The sequence below is a fragment of the Ranitomeya variabilis genome, chromosome 1 (assembly GCF_051348905.1).
Source record: "Ranitomeya variabilis isolate aRanVar5 chromosome 1, aRanVar5.hap1, whole genome shotgun sequence".
NCBI lineage: Eukaryota > Metazoa > Chordata > Amphibia > Anura > Dendrobatidae > Ranitomeya > Ranitomeya variabilis.
This window is the reverse complement of record NC_135232.1, coordinates 560,564,819-560,586,016: the sequence shown is the minus strand read 5'-3', so window position 1 is coordinate 560,586,016 and position 21,198 is coordinate 560,564,819.

The following is a 21,198-nucleotide window of genomic DNA, read 5'->3' as shown; positions in this document are numbered from 1 at the left end:
TACATGAGAATCCCAATCATCAGAAAAAAACAGAATATCATCCAGATAAACAATCATAAATTTATCCAGATACTTCCGGAAAATATCATGCATAAAGGACTGAAACACTGAAGGAGCATTAGAGAGCCCAAAAGGCATCACCAAGTACTCAAAATGACCTTCGGGCGTATTAAATGCAGTTTTCCATTCATCTCCTTGCTTAATGCGCACAAGGTTGTACGCACCACGAAGATCTATCTTGGTGAACCACTTGGCACCTTTAATCCGGGCAAACAAGTCCGACAACAGAGGCAAAGGATACTGAAATTTAACAGTGATTTTATTCAGAAGCCGATAGTCAATACAAGGTCTCAAAGATCCATCCTTCTTGGCCACAAAAAAGAATCCCGCACCAAGAGGGGAAGAGGATGGACGGATATGCCCCTTCTCCAGAGATTCCTTGATATACGAACGCATTGCGGTATGCTCAGGTACAGACAGATTAAATAGTCTTCCCTTAGGAAACTTACTACCTGGAATCAAATTTATAGCGCAGTCACAGTCCCTATGAGGAGGCAGAGCACTGGACCTGGACTCGCTGAATACATCCTGAAAATCAGACAAATACTCAGGAACTTCCGAAGGAGTAGAGGAAGCAATAGACACCGGCGGGGAATCACCATGAATTCCCTGACAGCCCCAACTTGACACAGACATTGCCTTCCAATCCAAGACTGGATTATGGGTCTGTAACCATGGCAGACCCAAAACGACCAAATCATGCATTTTATGCAGAACAAGAAAACGAATCACCTCCCGATGTTCAGGAGTCATGCACATGGTTACCTGTGTCCAAAACTGCGGTTTATTTTCCGCCAATGGCGTAGCATCAATACCTCTAAAAAGGATAGGATTTACCAACGGCTCAAGAACAAAACCACAGTGCTTGGCAAATGACAGATCCATAAGATTCAGGGCAGCACCTGAATCCACAAACGCCATAACAGGGTAGGAAGACAATGAGCAAATTAAAGTCACAGACAAAATAAATTTAGGTTGCAAATTACCAATGGCGACAGGACTAACAACCCTTGTTAGGCATTTAGAGCATGCTGATATAACATGTGTAGAATCACCACAGTAAAAACACAACCCATTCTGACGTCTATGATTTTTCCGTTCATTTCTAGTCTGAATTGCATTAAATCAGGTGTTTGTTCAGACAACACCACAAGAGGATTAGCGGCTTTGCGCTCCCGCAAACGCCGGTCAATTTGAATAGCCAGCGCTATGGAATCATTCAGACTTGTAGGAATGGAGAAACCCACCATCACATTCTTAATGGCTTCAGAAAGGCCATTTCTGAAATTTGCGGCCAGAGCACACTCACACACTCAGAGCACACTCATTCCACTGAGTAAGCACGGACCATTTCCGAAATTTTTGGCAATACACTTCAGCTTCATCCTGGCCCTGAGAAATAGCCAGCAAGGCTTTTTCTGCCTTAATTTCAAGATTGGGTTCCTCGTAAAGCAATCCGAGCGCCAGAAAAAACGCATCAATATTTGCCAATGCCGGATCTCCTGGCGCTAGCGAGAAGGCCCAATCCTGAGGGTCGCCCCGTAAGAAAGAAATAACAATTTTAACTTGCTGAGCTGAGTCTCCAGACGAACGGGGTCTCAGAGATAGAAACAATTTACAATTATTCCTGAAATTCCTAAACTTAAATCGGTCTCCAGAGAACAGTTCAGGAATAGGTATTGTAGGTTCAGACATAGGACTACTAGTAACAAAATCTTGTATGCCCTGCACACGAGCAGCAAGCTGGTCCACACTTGTAATCAAGGTCTGGACATTCATGTCTGCAGCAAGCTCAAGCCACTCAGAGGTAAAGGGGAGGAAGAAAGAGAGGAAAAAAAAAAAAAAAAAAACTCAGAATTTCCTTTCTTATTATCCCACTTCTGCAATGCATTAAACATTCAACTTGAGCCTGGCATACTGTTATGACCCCAATGGCAGAGGGTCTCAGAAATAAATACCAAGTCTGCAAACACAAAAAAACAGCTCATAGGGCAGTGGTAACTGGGCTGACCGTATATCTAATCCTAGCACCACAAATAGCAGCAGCCGGGGAACGTGCCAACGTTGGTTCTAGACGTCTCGCGCCAGCCGGAGAACTAACCAACCCTAGAAGGGAAAAGATAGACCTTTCTTGCCTCCAGAGAAAAGACCCCAAAAGTTGGATACAAGCCCCCAACAAATAATAACGGTGAGGTAAGAAGAAAAGACAAACGTAAGAATGAACTAGGTATTTAGCAAAGAGAGGCCCACTGACTAATAGCAGAATATAGTAAGATGACTTATACGGTCAGCAAAAACCCTATCAAAATTTCCACGCTGGATATTCAAGAACCCCCGAACCGTCTAACGGCCCAGGGGGAGAATACCAGCCCCCTAGAGCTTCCAGCAAAATCAGGAATCACATTTAGTACAAGCTGGACAAAAATTAAGAGCAATACAAATAACCAAAAAACAAGGAAGCAGGACTTAGCTTAATTTTGCAAGAACCAGGACCAGCAGACAGGAGCAAACAGAAAGGACTGATTACAACGATGCCAGGCACCAGACTGAGAATTCAGGAAGTTCATATAGCAACACCCCTGGACTAACGACCCAGGTGGGTGCCAAACTAAGAAAAGACAATCCCAGAGTCATATCACTAGTGACCACAAGAGGGAGCCAAAAAAGTCTAATTCACAACAGATGTTGCCTTGTCTTACAGCACGACTCCTACTGGTATTTCTCCTTGTTGCGTTGATCTCTTTTCTCACTCAGCACAATATACCTCGCTTCTTGTCCTTTCTTGGGGTACCGCCGCTATATCATGCAGGCGCGGTCCCGTAACGTTCTCTCTGGTTGCTAGGCCTCTGTCAGGATCCCACCCCTGACAGGGACCCCTCTGAATCTTCCCCTACAACACCCTCTGCCACAAGGTGTTGCCTGGTTCCAACCCAGTCAGCTTTCTGATCTAACTTCCTATCCAACCCCCAGTTTTACCAGACTGTGAGGAGTGGCCTAATGCATAGTGCCCTTAGCTCCCCCTGGAGGCCAGACTGTGAAATGTATTGGTGTCTGTGATACCTGGTCAGATGAACTCCTTCAGTGCCATCAGATGTACCATAGCCCCCCTTAGTGGCGGAGCAACAGTACTGCAACGACCAGGACTCTGGGGCGCTGCACTCCCCCCCGGTTAAATCCAGTACTCCTGGACTGGGAAGAAAACAACAATACATGTCAGCAAAAAGACATACAATTTTTGAAATGCAATAACAAGTAAACTTTAACAGAGCTTCCCTTTATGGGAGGTGAGGACACTTGAACGTTACAAACATGGTTAAATATTTAAGTAACATACTATAAATAACTTCTTTTACCCAACCAGGTATTCTACGAAGTGCAAATTTTTGAACAATAATTTAACTTTGCCTTTAAGGACGTACTCGCTGAATCCACTAAAGACCTTCTTATAAAACATTATGAGGCTAATCAACTTTTCTGCATTCTCCTTCTTTACATCTGCAGGACCGCCTGTCCTATCCGCTCCAGGCCTACTGCCTCTCCTTTCTGTTACAGGACCGCCCCTTTCCGCCCGGGCCTACTGCCTTTCTACTACTATACACGGTATAGAACTTATCATCCATCTTTCAGTTCAGGATTACTGAGCCATCTCTGTATGGCTCCTAGGAGGACTCACTGACTAACCCCGTACGGGTTCACTTTCTGTCCTCATTCTTCTATCAACATCATTAAACATTTCTCACAATCAACTAGTTAGCTACATTTAACTTCTTCTTTCAAGACATTGCCATTTAACCATCTTAAGGCAACACTGTTCATAAGTGCAATATGTGAACATCCCCTTTAAGAGGGGACCAAGTCTCTATGAGGTAGTGCAACTTCTCAAGCTGCAAGTCTGTTTGCAGTAAGGACTCCGGTGCTGGTTCCAAGACCAGTGTCTTCGCAAAAAGTCCTTTCCTTATGTAAAACCAGTAGAGAGCACCTTTAAGAAGGTGCAAACTATGTACAAAAAGTTTGTAATCATGCATTGTTCATGATTCAGCAGTTCTTTCAATGATGAATAAACAGGAAACAAAAACAAAAAGCAGAAGAAGGGATCCCGGGTAAACAAAGGGATCCCTTTAAGAGTTAACCCTAGCCGGGTTTAAAGCAGCAAAAAGCAGGGAAACAAGCAGTTAACTATTTACATATCCATGGCATCGAGGTTTACTCTCTCTCTGGCGGCCGTAGCTCCGCATAGACCTCGCCCGGCAAGGTGATCGGCGAGATCGGGGCCTTCAAGAAGTGCTCCATACCCGGGGCCTGATCCCAGGGTGTAAGGCGCTGGAGTCTATAGGTCCCAGGGAGAGGGGGTGCCGCAACGGGGCCTATCAGCAAGTCCTCTGCTGGCGGGGCAGGGTCGTTCTTCATACCTGCTTCAGATGCGGTCCCTCCGGTGCCGATCTGCTCCGTCTCTGCTGGGGTCTGGAACGCTGGTTGCAGGGCCTTGCGCTGCGGCGCTGTCATCTCCGTTTGCAGCATCTTGCTTTCCGGCAGGGCCTTGCTTTCTGGCTTCGGAGCGCGGGAACTTCTTTCCGGCTCCGGACCAGACGAGGCTGCCAACAGAACTCCTTCAGTGCCATCAGACGTACCATAGCCCCCCTTAGTGGCGGAGCAACAGTACTGCAACGACCAGGACTCTGGGGCGCTGCATATGCATTTAATAGCCCTCTTTATCTGTACTGTTACATACTAAGGCAGATAACCGTTTCGTGCAGCATTACATGAACGTCCAAACAAGGAAAGCAATTGTTACCATCCACCTCTCGTGTCTCCCCTTTTATCTCATAGTTTGTAAGCTTGCAAGCAGGGCCCTCAATCCTCCTGGTATCTGTTTTGATCTGTGGTTTTTGGTTATGCTGTAATGTCTATTGTGTGTACAAATGTTTATTGTTATGCTGTAATGTCTATTGTCTGTATAAATCCCCTCTATAATGTAAAGTGCTGCGGAATATGTTGGCGCTATATTAATAAGAAATATTATTATTTTTCATACAGCGAGTTATGTATATGTCATAACTCTAAGAAAGGGGAGAATGCAGCCTGTGAGTGAGGTCACCACAGGAGGATTGCCTTGGTTTTGGGCACAGAGATAACTGAGTGAGACTCCAGTCTTCACTAGTCTTTGTCCCGGGTCTAGCTGCGAGACAGATCTGTGATGCATCTAGATGTGTGCCCATCCCCCACAGCACATGGTCAGTCATGAGATGAAATGATATGAACGAACTGTGTTTTTTAACTTCAATCCCATTTTATTTGTAATTGTATTGTACATACGATACTTGTCTACTTTTATAATATCTTTTTATATTTCTGTAAACACTGACTACCTTTTTGGAGTAAAATATATAAAATTACTAATTTTGCCTCTCCTTGCTCTATAATTTACTGTCACGTCCTCTGAAGTGAATTATGCTACTAATTTGGGTGGGTTTAATTAAGAAATCGGAGCTGGTAGCAGCGGGTTTGTCCTGTGCCTTTGGGAGGCTTTGCAGCGATGGACAGCGTTGATAATTATTGTTCCCACCTGAGTGGGAGCAGTTATATCGCCCTCACTGCAGTGTGCCCGTTAGCCAGTACAAAATAAGGCAGCCTTCCTGGCAACTAATTATTCTAGGTGCAGTACCCTGTCTGACCTGAGGGTAAGGGGGCGCCAGAGAGCTGCAAGTTCCAAACCGGAACTGGGAAGTGGGATATAGATAAATCCCCTTCAGAAAAGAACTGGGCAACCAAACAACCTCGGTTCATGACAAATTGGTGTGAGCGGTGGGGATGATAAAGGTATCCTCCACGTGACCCATGACATATTGGTGGCAGCGTGGTGGGATAATAGATCATTAGTGATCTTGTTTGAGCAATCATTCCTCTCACTAAAAACTTGCACAGTTTTTAGGAGGACTTTGCGCAAAAAACGTTTTGGAGAACGAACTCAGTGTTTACTAGTCCTGAGACATTAGTGTGTACTTGTGATTACCCCCTACTAGAAGGCTGGTACACTCAGCAGAAGAAGGACACTCTTGCTGGAATATGCATGTATCACGGCCTGGATGCCCATGGCAAAACCAAGGCCCAAATGGTCACGGAACTGGTGCAATTTGAAGCAGACCAAGCCTGGCCTCAGAGCCCAGCGGACGCAGAAGCCAGAACCAGCGCAGGTGGTGCTGCTGCCGAGGGCTAACCACTGAATGCTGGACCTGGAGCGTGGACCCCCGCCAGCAGCTGGCTCTGCAACAATGCTCCACAGATGACACAGAGAGAAGTCTGTAGCTGGTCCTGCAATTCCAAGAGGCAGAGAAAGCCCAACTGGAGGCGGAGAGAACTGAGCGGCAAGCGGAGCGGGAGTACCAGCTGGAGTTAGCCGAGGTTGTCCCAGTCCAGTGGCGAGCCCAACAGCGCTCAGACCCCTAAACCCCAGCCAGAGCACTTTCCTATGATGAAAAAGGACAGGGACTTTGACATTTTTCTGTGGGCATTTAGGAAAGCCTGCAGACAGTATCGGCTGCCTGGGAACCAATGGGCCCGATACCTGACCCCAGGGCTAAAAGGCAAAGCTCTGGAGGCACTTGCTTCTCTCCCACCAGACCAAGATGAAGACTATGAGGCCATCAAGCAGGCCCTGATAACAAAGTACCAGCTTACACCCGAGGTTTACCGTAGAAAGTTCCAGAACCTCCAACGTGGCCCACAATCAGCTACGGTGATATGCGCATGGACTCGGGACCCACTTTGACCTGTGGACCGAAGGACTGTCAGTGACCACCTTTGCACACCTGCGGGACTTGATGATGAAAGACCAGTTCTTACATCTCTGCCCAGCTGAGGTGCGACAGTTTGTGATGGACAGAGAGCCCAAAGACGTGACTAAAGCAGCGCAGATTGCCGATGCCTATGAGGCCAACCGTAAATCAGAAGTGCAGAAGCCAGTCCCCACCAGCTGGAGAGGGGGTAAGCCTGCAACCAACCTCAGTACCTATGCCAGCCAACTCACCAGAGGCTCTGTCCCCATTGCCAACAGCATCAGACCTACCACCGACCTTCGCCAGTGTTTTTCCTGCAAGCAGACTGGTCATATCAACGCCCACTGTCCAGAGAAGCAGAAGAACCACCCAACCAAGGCCCCAGGGTCTAATGCAGCAGTTCTTTTGGTGGGTGGGGCGGTTGTGAGGGTGTATGACAACGTGCAGCACATCACAATGGGGGGCTCAAGGTCTCAAAGACACTGGGGCTGAACGAACCCTCATCCGACCCGAACTGGTGGCCCCTGAAGAGATTATTCTGGAGAAAATCCTGACTGTCACTGGGATTGGGGGCATCCGCTGTCCCCTGCCAATGGCCCAGGTGTATATAGATTGGGGTGCTGGGAGCGGGGTGAAGGAAGTGGGGTTGTCCAATAACTTGCCCACTGATGTTTTATTGGGGATTGATTTGGGGTAGATGGTTGAAGATTATGTCCCTGACTCCTGACTCCCCTCCCCAACCAAATGCTGATGATAGCGATGGGAAATTGCCTATGTTACCTGACAATGCTTTACCGATTAATGATGCACCTGATAATGATTTTTCTGAAAATGCCGAGGGTAATACTGATGGTGTTGATGATGAAAACAAGCATGTTTTACCTGCTAACCATTTATTTCCTAAGAATGATATGTTCACAGGTGCTGGAGTGCTCAGCCACGTCACTCCGCGGGGTGGGATGGCTGAGGAACCTCTAACAGAAGCAAGCGATGGTGCTAATGGAAATGGGGAGGTGCATGGGAACCGTGAGGAAGGTGATGCCGTGCAACTGACCAGTGCCACAGAGGAAGGTAAATGCCCCATAGGTAGCACTGCTCCTGAGATGTTGGCCTCCCTCCCTGGTCTCAGCCTACCACCCTACCCGTGCTCTCCGTTCTGCTAATGACCTGATGTTAGCATCCTCAATAATCAGACCCTCCTACTCCCGTCTCCAAAACTTTTCACGTGCTTCACCAATTCTTTGGAAAGCACTACACAGGATAATACGATTAATCCCCAATCCCCACAGTTTTAAGCGTGCCCTAAAAACGCACTTGTTCAGACTGGCCTACCGCCTCAACGCATTAACCTAATTATCCCTGTGTGGCCCATTCATATAAGTTAAACCAAAATCAGGTTCCTCGCATCATGTTCTCATACAATTTATGCAGTTAATAGCCCTCTGTGTCTGTACTGCTACATACTTAGGCTGATAACTGGTTCATGCAGCTTTACATGAACACCCGATCCTTACACTATGGCTGGTCTGAACAACAAAAGCAATTGTTACCATGCACCTCTCGTGTCTCCCCTTTTCCTCATAGGTTGTAAGCTTGCGAGCAGGGCCCTCACTCCTCTTGGTATCTGTTTTGAATTGTGATTTTTGTTATGCTGTAATGTCTATTGTCTCTACAAATCCCCTCTATAATTTGTAAAGCGCTGCGGAATATGTTGGCGCTATATAAATAAAATTATTATTATTATTCCCCTCTTGGCATTGGGGGGAGTGGAAGCTATCAAATTTGAGTAGGCTATTGGTACCTGTTGGCTTTCGATGGAGGTCGGTGATGAGGCCATTGTCCAAAATGGTACCTTTCAGGCCCAAGAATGTAGCTGAAGTAGAGGAGAGAGAGAGTGGATTAGAAAGATATTGAGACAGTTGTTGTTCAACTCCTGCAGGAATTGAAGACATTCACTTTCTATCCCGGTCCAGATGAAAAACACGTCATCAATGAAGCGATACCAATGTTGGACATGCTTCTTGTAGGATTCAGAATGATATACTATTGTATGCTCCCACCAGTCTAAAAAGATATTGGCATAGGCTGGCACACCGGGCCTCCATCGCAACGCCAGACACCTGTTAAAAGAATGACCAATCAAACAGAATATAGTTGTTGTATAGAATGAAATCAAGACAGTCAATCAAAAATGAATCATGTAGGAGATCTGCGTTGCTTTGTTTGTCCAAAAAATAAGCCACCGCATGGATGACTTCCCTGTGGAGGATGTTGGAATATAAGGACTCTACATCACATGTAACCAACAGTACCTGATCCGTGAGGACAATGTCCCGGCAGGTCTGGATAAAGTGGGCTGAGTCCCTGATGTACGACAGTAAAGATGAAGCAAATGGCTGTAAGAAGATGTCGACGTAGATATTGTCCTTCTCGCAAAGGCTTCCTATGCTGGAAACTATTGGATGACCAGCAGGCATAGTCAGGCTTTAATGGACCTTAAAAGTAAATAAAAGGTGGATACAACTGGAGACTCAACCCAAATGAACTTCTTAGTACTCCTGCTAATTACCCCATGGTTCAAATGAACTGCTCAATGCTCCTGCTTATTACCCCATGGTTGAGAGCCCATCAAAGCAAGGTGTGTAGTTTATCAGAAAAAGTAGGAGTGGGATAGGAGAGTAGCCTGGCATAGAATTTACTATTGCCAAGGTGTTTTTGTGCCTCCTCAATATATAATTGAGTAGGCCATAAAAACCACGTTCCCACCCTTGTCGGCTTCTTTTATGATAAAATCCTTGTTGTTTCTCAGTGAGGTCAATGCTCTATTTTCACTAGGAGTGAGGTTGCGGGGTGCCTCCAAGGCCTGAGGGCATACAAAAGATATATCTTTTAACTAGCGCAATGAAAATTTTGACAGCAGGAACCAAGGAAAATGAAGGAGAGCCCCACGACTTGTTCCTGTGTGGGAATATCATCCTACCTGAGCCCGGTTTGTTCTCCTGTAAAAGGTCAAGTAAGTCCTGGAAGGCCTGTCTTTCATCAACCGCCAAAATTGGTCTGGGGGAAAATGTGTGTAAATGGGTTAGTAACTGGCTTAGTGATAGAAAGCAGAGGGTGGTTATAAATGGTATAGTCTCTAACTGGGTCACTGTGACCAGTGGGGTACCGCAGGGGTCGGTATTGGGACCTGTTCTCTTCAACATATTCATTAATGATCTGGTAGAAGGTTTACACAGTAAAATATTGATATTTGCAGATGATACAAAACTATGTAAAGCAGTTAATACAAGAGAAGATAGTATTCTGCTACAGATGGATCTGGATAAGTTGGAAACTTGGGCTGAAAGGTGGCAGATGAGGTTTAACAATGATAAATGTAAGGTTATACACATGGGAAGAAGGAATCAATATCACCATTACACACTGAACGGGAAACCACTGGGTAAATCTGACAGGGAGAAAGACTTGGGGATCCTAGTTAATGATAAACTTACCTGGAGCAGCCAGTGCCAGGCAGCAGCTGCCAAGGCAAACAGGATCATGGGGTGCATTAAAAGAGGTCTGGATACACACGATGAGAGCATTATACTGCCTCTGTACAAATCCCTAGTTAGACCGCACATGGAGCACTGTGTCCAGTTTTGGGCACCGGTGCTCAAGAAGGATATAATGGAACTAGAGAGAGTACAAAGGAGGGCAACAAAGTTAATAAAGGGGATGGGAGAACTACAATACCCAGATAGATTAGCGAAATTAGGATTATTTAGTCTAGAAAAAAGACGACTGAGGGGCGATCTAATAACCATGTATAAGTATATAAAGGGACAATACAAATATCTCGCTGAGGATCTGTTTATACCAAGGAAGGTGACGGGCACAAGGGGGCATTCTTTGCGTCTGGAGGAGAGAAGGTTTTTCCACCAACATAGAAGAGGATTCTTTACTGTTAGGGCAGTGAGAATCTGGAATTGCTTGCCTGAGGAGGTGGTGATGGCGAACTCAGTCGAGGGGTTCAAGAGAGGCCTGGATGTCTTCCTGGAGCAGAACAATATTGTATCATACAATTATTAGGTTCTGTAGAAGGATGTAGATCTGTGGATTTATTATGATGGAATATAGGAATATAGGCTGAACTGGATGGACAAATGTCTTTTTTCGGCCTTACTATGTTACTATGTTACTAAAATGTTGACCATGTCGGGTTTGTGATGTATGACCTGTAGGATTAATTTATGACGAAAGAGATAAAGATCCTTTATCAAGACAAATTTATCCAAGGCTTTGGTTGGAAGGTTTGGATGGAGAGAAGGTAAGCCCCTTTTGCAGGATGGAAACCTCGGCAGATAAAAGAGTAATTGGAAAGGTTAATAACCTGCAGAGAGGTAGTGGTTACCTGAGAACTGGAATTCTGGTTGTCATTTTGGGGGAGGTCATTTATCTGCGTCGGGTTCTGTGAGTCTGGTGGAGTGTTTGTTCATTTTCTGAGCGTTATTGCTTTTATTGGTCTTTTACACGGATTATATGGGTACCATGGATGTGTTCATGTTGTTTCTTTTTTTTAAATGCTTTTAGCTTATTGGTGTTTTCTTGTCGTCAATAAAGTTTACACACTATTGTTTCCTATCCAGGTGTGTGCCAATTCATGCATAGGCCTTTTCTCCTTTTAGTTTTTATCAAATTCTATGAGGACTTTCATATGTCTTGCACTGAGGAGAGGCTTCCGTCGGGTCACTCTGCCATAAAGGCCCGATTGGTGGAGGGCTGCAGTGATAGTTGCCTTTGTGGAAATTTCTCCCATCTCCCTACTGCTTCAGCTCAGCCACAGTAATCTTTGGGTTCCTCTTTATCGCTTTTACCAAGGCTCTACTCCCACAATTGCTCAGTTTAGCTGGATGGGCAGGTCTAGGAAGACTTCTGGTGGTCCCAAACTTCTTCCATTTAAGGATTATGGAGGCCACTGTGCTCTTTGAAACCTTGAGTACTGCAGAAATTATTTTGTAACCTTGGCCAGATCTGTGCCTTGCCACAATTCTGTCTCTGAGCTCCTTGGCCAGTTCCTTTGACATCATGATTCTCATTTGGTCCTGCATGCACTGTGAGCTGTGAGGTCTTACATAGAGAGGTGTGTGCCTTTTCAAATCAAGTCCTATCAGTTTAATTAAACACAGCTTGCCCCAATGAAGGAGTAGAACTATCTCAAGAAGGATCACAAGGAAATGGACAGCATGTGACTTAAATATGAGTGTCTGTCCCAAGGGTCTGGATACTTATGACCATGTGATATTTCAGGTTTTCTTTTTTAATAAATTTGTAAAAATTACTACATTTCTGATTTTTTCAAGATGGGGTGCAGAGTGCACATTAATGTGAAAAAAAATAACTTTTTTAAATTTACCAAATGGCTGCAATGAAGCAAAGAGTGAAAAATTTAAAGGGGTCTGAATACTTTCCGTAACCACTCTATATGCTGCTCCTTCTGTGTCTGTGTACATCTGTATATAACGCTCCCCCGTGTCTGTGTAACTGTGTAAACCTGTATATACCGCTCCCCCATGTCTATTCCACCCACACCCAGACTCATAGTAAAACAGGTGGTCAGGAACAATGTCCCCACCCCTGTGCGTATAACTCCCAATAGGAACTATATAAGAGGAGGACAACGGGAGTATATATAGAAAAGTAACAATTTTATTGAAAAACACAATTAAAAACACACACATTTAAAAGACACCAAATGAATGTACCAGGAATCCATATTATATCCCATTTTAACAACCAACCATTGGAATGTACAAAGAGAAGATGTGCGGTAACTCCATGTAATCCTACCAAGTGGACCCAGTTCCCAATGACCACCCTATATCCGCAGTAATACATATAAGCCTGTGCAACTATGAAGTTAGAAAAGGTGCCAATACAAGAACCTGATCCACAATGGAGACTAACATGGAGAGTGCCCGGAGGAGCAGCAAGAGTAACAAGCCATGCGGCGTTAGAAAATCCACCTCCCAGAGCACAAGCACAATCTTACCCACATGAGGATCCCTGGACTGAGCGTCACCCCCGACGCACGTTTCGCTGCTATCCTAGCGGCTTTCTCAAGGGGAAGTGTCATTTCCTCAAAACACCTAACCTTATATCCTGTAGGACCTGCGTCACATGACAGTCATGTGACCGGGTATTTACACCACTGCTTGTATCGGCGCATGTGTCCACCGCTCTCCACCCCGCAGCCCCGCGGGCCGGCCCACGTCTGAAAAACAGTGAATGGCAGCCAGGTAACCCCAGCAACCAAACAGCCACTCACAGACGCACCGCGGCCGGACTTTGGAGGTGAAGGGGGGAGGCAAGTGAGCACACGCGCACTGCAGCCTATAATTTGCACCCTACCACAAACTTATAATTTTATATTCTATTATTCAACACCGCAACTATACAGTCTGTACAATGCCCATTATAACATACAAAATGCAATTTAAGCAATATTCCAATTCCGCAGTTGCAGCGAAGTGTGATGTCATCATTAGCATGATAGATTAGGATGCGTCCTTCTTCAACCAGGATATTTAGATGTAATATAATAAAATCACTAAATACAAAACAAATAAGAAAAATACAACGTTAAAAAAAGAGAAGAGAAAACAACAGAAAGGAGGGAAAAACCACAACAATAAATTTCCATAGGCTTATAAATCACTCAGACCTTACAGGAATGGGGCAAAATTTAGAGCTTCATTTAAACCATATGGTTTAACTGTATTCAGGGTGACAATCCATTTCAACTCCCGTTGAGCCAGCATTTTTTTGACATTGCCACCCCTTATCCCCATATGTATCACATCAATCCCACGCACCTTAAAACTCCGTAGGTCACAATTATGGACTTCTCTAAAGTGCCTGGGAATGGTGGTTAATTCAGACAGATCCTCCACCGTCTTTGCTGCGCCAATGCCCCGCACATGTTCCCTCACTCTCACTCTCAGTTCCCTGGACGTCAAACCCACATATATTAGTGGGCAGCCACACGTGGCATAGTACACCACATTCTCGCTACTGCAAGAGATGTACTCCCTAATTTGAAATTCTCTTTTTCCATCTGAAGAGTGAAAGGAGGTACTGCGCAGGACATTGGCGCAGGCCAGACAGTGGCCACATGTATGGCACCCCCTAATTGGTCTTGATGCCCCAAATAGGCTAGTAGTTGGTGCCATATAGTGACTTTTGACCAGCATGTCTTTTAAATTTCTGGCCCGCCGTGGGGTCATTAGTGGACAGTCGGATAGAAACGGACCCAAGGAGGGCTCGGTGCTCAAAATGCTCCAATGTTTTTTTAGGATGGCTCTGATGTTATCCCACTCATGATTATATTCAGATATGAATCTGATTGATTTGTCACTACCCTCCTTCCTTTTTTTATTATACAATAATTGATCACGTGGGGTTCTCTTAGCCCTGTTATACCCGTATCGAACACAACGTCTACTATAACCCCTTTGTTGAAAGCGTCTGCTCAAGTCATCAGCCTGTTGTTCAAATGTCTGATCAGTCGAGCAAATTCTCCTCATCCGGAGGAACTGTCCGACCGGGACGGCCCTAATCGTGGCTTGGCTGTGCCCCGAAGATGCATGTACAAGCGAATTAACCGCCGTTTCCTTACGAAATACATCCGTTTGAATAAGTAAATCAGAATCCACCCTCAAACAGATATCCAAAAAATCAATTGTATTATAGTCATATCTGTAGGTAAGTCTGATATTAAAAGAATTTTGATTGAGCACAGCCATAAAATCCCTGAGCTGTTGTTCCGTCCCCCGCCAAAGAAACAAAACATCATCAATATAGCGCAGCCAACACAGCACATGGTCGGCGGCCCGTGCCCCCGCGTCCCCAAAAACCAACCTCTCCCAATACCCCAGGAAGAGGTTGGCATACGCGGGCGCACAGGCCGCACCCATGGCTGCGCCGTGCTTTTGTTGGTAAAATGTATCCTTAAAAGTAAAAAAATTATGCGTAAGGACAAATTCCAACAGCTCAAGGATAAGTTCACACAGAGGGCCGTCCAGGTCGGAGGTCCCCAGAAAGAAGCGAACCGCCCATAGACCATCCAAGTGATCGATACAGGTATACAGGGCCTCCACGTCAGCTGTTACTAGAAGGGTCCCCTGCTCCACAAAGACCCCGTCAACCCTGGTAAGGACATCCGTTGTGTCTTTAACAAAGGATGGTAAAGTTTCCACCAAACCTTTTAGGTAGTAATCTACAAACTTACATGCGGGGTCGCACAGACCCTGCATTCCTGACACAATCGGACGTCCAGGGGGGTTGACTGGGTCTTTGTGGACCTTCGGAAGGAGGTAAAAAGTTGGGACCTTGGGAAATTCAACCATCAGACCATCCAAAACTTTTTTATTTATGATCCCATCCTCAAATGCCTGGTACAGTATCCTCTGCAGCTGCCCCGAGAAGGAGACCACCGGATTAAAGGAGAGCTTTACATAAATATTATTATTACGGAGCTGTCTAAATGCTTCCTTTTCATATTTTTCCACCGGCCAGACCACAATGTTTCCCCCCTTGTCTGCCGCCTTAAAGACCACATCTTTCATAGATTGTAACTGCCTAACCGCTTCTCTCTCATCATTTGTCAGGTTATCGAATTGCCTCCGCGTCGAAAGTTTTTTAAAATCTTCTGTTACCAACTTGGTAAATACCTCCACAGCGGGGCGGAGAGACAAGGGGGGGAAACTCGTGGATCTGGGCAATATTGCCGATGGAAACTCACCTCTCAGTGTAGTTGTTTGCTCCTCCAATAGCTCCTCCAAAATCCGGAGAGTCTCCTCCTCAGTGCAACCCGGGGATTCCGATCCATGTCCTGCCCCAGAGTGCAATTTCTTCAACACTAATTTCCGAGAAAAAAGGTGGAGGTCTTTTAAGGCTGTAAAAAAATTAAAGCCATTAGTAGGTGAAAACGAAAGACCTCTACCCAGTACCCTAAGTTGACTATTGGAGAGGACATGGTGGGACAAATTGATTACCTGTAGCCCCCCCTGGGGCCGACCACCCGACTGTTTCGCCACTGACCCCTTCTTGGTATTTTGTCTAGTGGTCATCCTGTCAGTCCCCTGAGCACCATCCTTATTACTGTCTCGAAGGCCCATTCTTCCTCCATGGCCATTTTCTGCTGACTTATATGATGCAGATCGTGATCTGGAACGTGACTCATTATGGAAATAGGGACGTGAGCGTTCATTTCCATTTCTCCACTTATACATTCTATTAGTTTGTTTGTCATTGATGTCCCGCTGGAATTTTTGGGACTTTATCTGTTGGATGTCCTCCACCCACTTTTGGACCTCCTTATCCACATCATTGGTAAATTTCTTCAGGGTTTCACTGGGCATCTCTTTCTTAATTGTGGATTGTAGTACCTCTATCTCCACTTCCATTTCCTTCAGAGACTTAGCATTCATATCTTTAAGTATCCCCATAAATCCCATGGAACATTTACTGGCACATTCCTCCCACCTTTCCCTAATGTCACCATCCTCCACAGGGAAAGATGGGAATACTTGTACTCTCAAACCCCTCGGAATGAGTCCCTTTTGGAGATATCTCTCCAAAAACGCATGGTTCCACCAGACCTTGGTGCGTTTTCTTAACAGATCTTTAAATGTGGCCACTGTTTCCTGTAGTCCTTTAGAATTTCCGTCCAAGCCCAATTCATTGGTGTCATTAAAAACATTATCAATTTGCGTGAGCCATGTACCGTCACGGGCTCTAAAGTCCATTTCTATAATGCTGGGACCTACTGTGAAAAACACAGAAATAATTAACATTCCACCCACACCCAGACTCATAGTAAAACAGGTGGTCAGGAACAATGTCCCCACCCCTGTGCGTATAACTCCCAATAGGAACTATATAAGAGGAGGACAACGGGAGTATATATAGAAAAGTAACAATTTTATTGAAAAACACAATTAAAAACACACACATTTAAAAGACACCAAATGAATGTACCAGGAATCCATATTATATCCCATTTTAACAACCAACCATTGGAATGTACAAAGAGAAGATGTGCGGTAACTCCATGTAATCCTACCAAGTGGACCCAGTTCCCAATGACCACCCTATATCCGCAGTAATACATATAAGCCTGTGCAACTATGAAGTTAGAAAAGGTGCCAATACAAGAACCTGATCCACAATGGAGACTAACATGGAGAGTGCCCGAAGGAGCAGCAAGAGTAACAAGCCATGCGGCGTTAGAAAATCCACCTCCCAGAGCACAAGCACAATCTTACCCACATGAGGATCCCTGGACTGAGCGTCACCCCCGACGCACATTTCGCTGCTATCCTAGCGGCTTTCTCAAGGGGAAGTGTCATTTCCTCAAAACACCTAACCTTATATCCTGTAGGACCTGCGTCACATGACTGTCATGTGACCGGGTATTTACACCACTGCTTGTATCGGCGCATGTGTCCACCGCTCTCCGCCCCGCAGCCCCGCGGGCCGGCCCACGTCTGAAAAACAGTGAATGGCAGCCAGGTAACCCCAGCAACCAAACAGCCACTCACAGACGCACCGCGGCCGGACTTTGGAGGTGAAGGGGGGGAGGCAAGTGAGCACACGCGCACTGCAGCCTATAATTTGCACCCTACCACAAACTTATAATTTTATATTCTATTATTCAACACCGCAACTATACAGTCTGTACAATGCCCATTATAACATACAAAATACAATTTAAGCAATATTCCAATTCTGCAGTTGCAGCGAAGTGTGATGTCATCATTAGCATGATAGATTAGGATGCGTCCTTCTTCAACCAGCTTCCGTCGGGTCACTCTGCCATAAAGGCCCGACTGGTGGAGGGCTGCAGTGATAGTTGCCTTTGTGGAAATTTCTCCCATCTCCCTACTGCATCTCTGAAGCTCAGCCACAGTAATCTTTGGGTTCCTCTTTATCGCTCTTACCAAGGCTCTACTCCCACAATTGCTCAGTTTAGCTGGATGGGCAGGTCTAGGAAGACTTCTGGTGATCCCAAACTTCTTCCATTTAAGGATTATGGAGGCCACTGTGCTCTTTGAAACCTTGAGTACTGCAGAAATTATTTTGTAACCTTGGCCAGATCTGTGCCTTGCCACAATTCTGTCTCTGAGCTCCTTGGCCAGTTCCTTTGACATCATGATTCTCATTTGGTCCTGCATGCACTGTGAGCTGTGAGGTCTTATATAGAGAGGTGTGTGCCTTTTCAAATCAAGTCCTATCAGTTTAATTAAACACAGCTTGCCCCCAATGAAGGAGTAGAACTATCTCAAGAAGGATCACAAGGAAATGGACAGCATGTGACGTAAATATGAGTGTCTGTCCCAAGGGTCTGGATACTTATGACCATGTGATATTTCAGGTTTTCTTTTTTAAGAAATTTGTAAAAATTACTACATTTCTGATTTTTTCAAGATGGGGTGCAGAGTGTACATTAATGTGAAAAAAAATAACTTTTTTAAATTTACCAAATGGCTGCAATGAAGCAAAGAGTGAAAAATTTAAAGGGGTCTGAATACTTTCCGTAACCACTCTATATGCTGCTCCTTCTGTGTCTGTGTACATCTGTATATAACGCTCCCCCGTGTCTGTGTAAACCTGTATATACCGCTCCCCCATGTCTATGTACACCTGTATATACCGCTCCTCCTGTGTCTGTGGACACCTACAGTATATATACCGCTACCCTGTGTCTGTGTACAACTGTATATACCGCTCCCCCGTATCTGGAAACACCTGTATATACCGCTCCCCCGTGTATATGTACACCTGTATATACCGCTCCTCCTGTGTCTGTGCACACCTGTATATATCGCTACCCCGTGTCTGTGCATACCTGTTTATACCGCTACCCCGTTGTCACTGTTCGGTGGTGACCTTTGGCCAGCACATGGCTATCACATGTGCAGGGGGCTTATCTTAGTTATCCCACCACTGCTACAATGTGATGAAAGCACAAACAAGGCTACTAACCTACCAATTTACCGCAGGAGCTAATTTTAGTTATCCCACTGATGCTACAATATAACACAAACTGCAGGGATTTATGTATATCCCACTTTCCAGTTCCGCTTCGGAACTTGCAGCTCTCCGGCACCCCCTTTACCCTCAGGTCAGTCAGGGAACTACACCTAGGATAATTGGTTGCCGGATGGGCCGCTTCACTGTGGACTGGCTAGCAGGCATGCTGCAGCGAGGGAATTATAAATGCTCAGGCCGCAGCCAGACAATAGCTTATAAAACCCCGTTCCGTCGCTGCCAGCTCACCTGCCTAGCCCAGAACACACTTTGCTGCCACCAGCTCAGATTTCTCCACAGAGGGGTTAAGAGCCAACCCAAATTAGTAGCGCAATTAACTTCAGAAGACTTAGGGTACATTTTAGAGCAAGAAAAACTAACCTAGTAATAATTATATTTTACTCCATTAAAGATTAGGCAGTGTTTATAAAAGGTATATAAGATTTTACAATGTGAGACAATTTAAAGTATTTACAGCAATTATAAAAAAGGGTTTAAAACATTAAGTAACACTCACATGTGCTCAGATCATTTCAGCTAACCAGGCCGGTGGGCAGAGCCAAATGTCCCAGTTCATCAGAGGGACCTGCTGTAACAGCTCCTCAGGCAAGACTGAAGGTTGAATTGAGTGCCGTGCCTTATACTTGCAGGCTTGTTACATCACTAAGCGGGCTGGTTTACCTGCACCCTCCCCTCTCGAGAAAGTTACAGATTTTACCAGTAATACTTTTAATTCTCATAACTTGGCTCACAAATCTAGCAGACTAATGGCACACACCTCACTCATCTTATATTGAAATTAGCTTTCTAAGGATACCAAATTTGTACTAGCTGTTCCACATGGTTCAGGAGAAATCCGCACTTTGTACTCGTTGTGTTTAGCTGCTAGCACTTACAGTGGTCGACAGATCTACCAATGGAAATTCGCAATATGTACTCCTTATTTTTCTTGCCCAAATCGGTGGCCCAATATCTTACTATATTAGAACAAAGAACCTCATGTCTTTTGAGAGAGACTCTAACAGTTTTAGCTGGTACTAGATGAGAGAATTGTCTACCGCAGCTACAGGGGCAATAAACATTCTTTTGGTTGCAAAGAATGAGAGGTTTGGGATTCCCACACACACACAGCAGCAGAAGCGAAGAGAGGGGGGTCAGACTAGCCAACAGCATATGTGATAAAAAGGAAAAATAAAAATCATATTAAACATTATCGTCACACCTCCTGTTATGATCCTAGTGGCAAGGATCGCAAGTGGAACTAGCTAAGTAACTAAACCGACTACAAACTCTGGGGAAGTGGTAACTGAATTGACCGCAACCTGATCCTATCCGCAAACAACTATAGGCAGCCGTGGAACGTTACCTGAAAATCCTAGACGTCTCTTCACAGCCTGAGAAACTGACTATTCCTAGAGGGAACGAAAGTCCTCTCTTGCCTCAGTGAAATGACCCCAAAGATATAGAATAGCCCCCCACAAATATTAACGGTGAGTTAAGGGGAAAGCACAAACACAGAGATGAAATTAGATTTAGCAAATGAGGCCCGCTAACACTAGAAAGCAGAAAATAGAAAGGGAACTGTGCGGTCAATTAAAAACCCTATTCAAAATATCCACGCAGAGATCGCTCGAGCCCCCGCACCAACTAACGGTGCGGGGGAAGCAACTCTGTACCCCAGAGCAAACCAGCAGAAGAAATCACATATTAGCAAGCTGGACTAAACTCATCATACACAGAAATCATATTGCAGACTGATGAGCAAAAAATAATTAAACAGAACTTAGCTTCTCCTGAAGAGACTGAAACCGAAGATAATCAGGAGTAATCAGAATAGCACTGAGTACATTGACAGCCGGCAACAAGTGGAAGTGAAACAGAGCCAAATAGGAAACTCCCAAGTGAATAACGAGGCAGCTGATCAGCCACAGACCCGCAGGATAACAAACAAAGCCACCAGGGGGAGCCCAAAACAAAAGTCACACAATACCACCTGTGACCACAAGAGGGAGCCTGAAAACAGAGTTCACAACAACCTCCCCCATCTGGTGTGCGCTATGGAGGCAGAACCTCTCAGTACTCCGTCATGCGCACCTCAGCAGGTTCACCCTGGCGGGACAACCCATCCGCAGTGCCATGCTCCCTGCCCATTTTGTGTTCGATGGTAAAGTCGAACTGCTGAAGGGTAAGGCTCCGGTGTAGCAACCTTCCATTTGTGCCGCACATGGCGTTTAGACAGCGCAGAGTGTTGTGGTCAGTCACCGCTTTGAAGGTGCAACTGTACAAGTAGGGC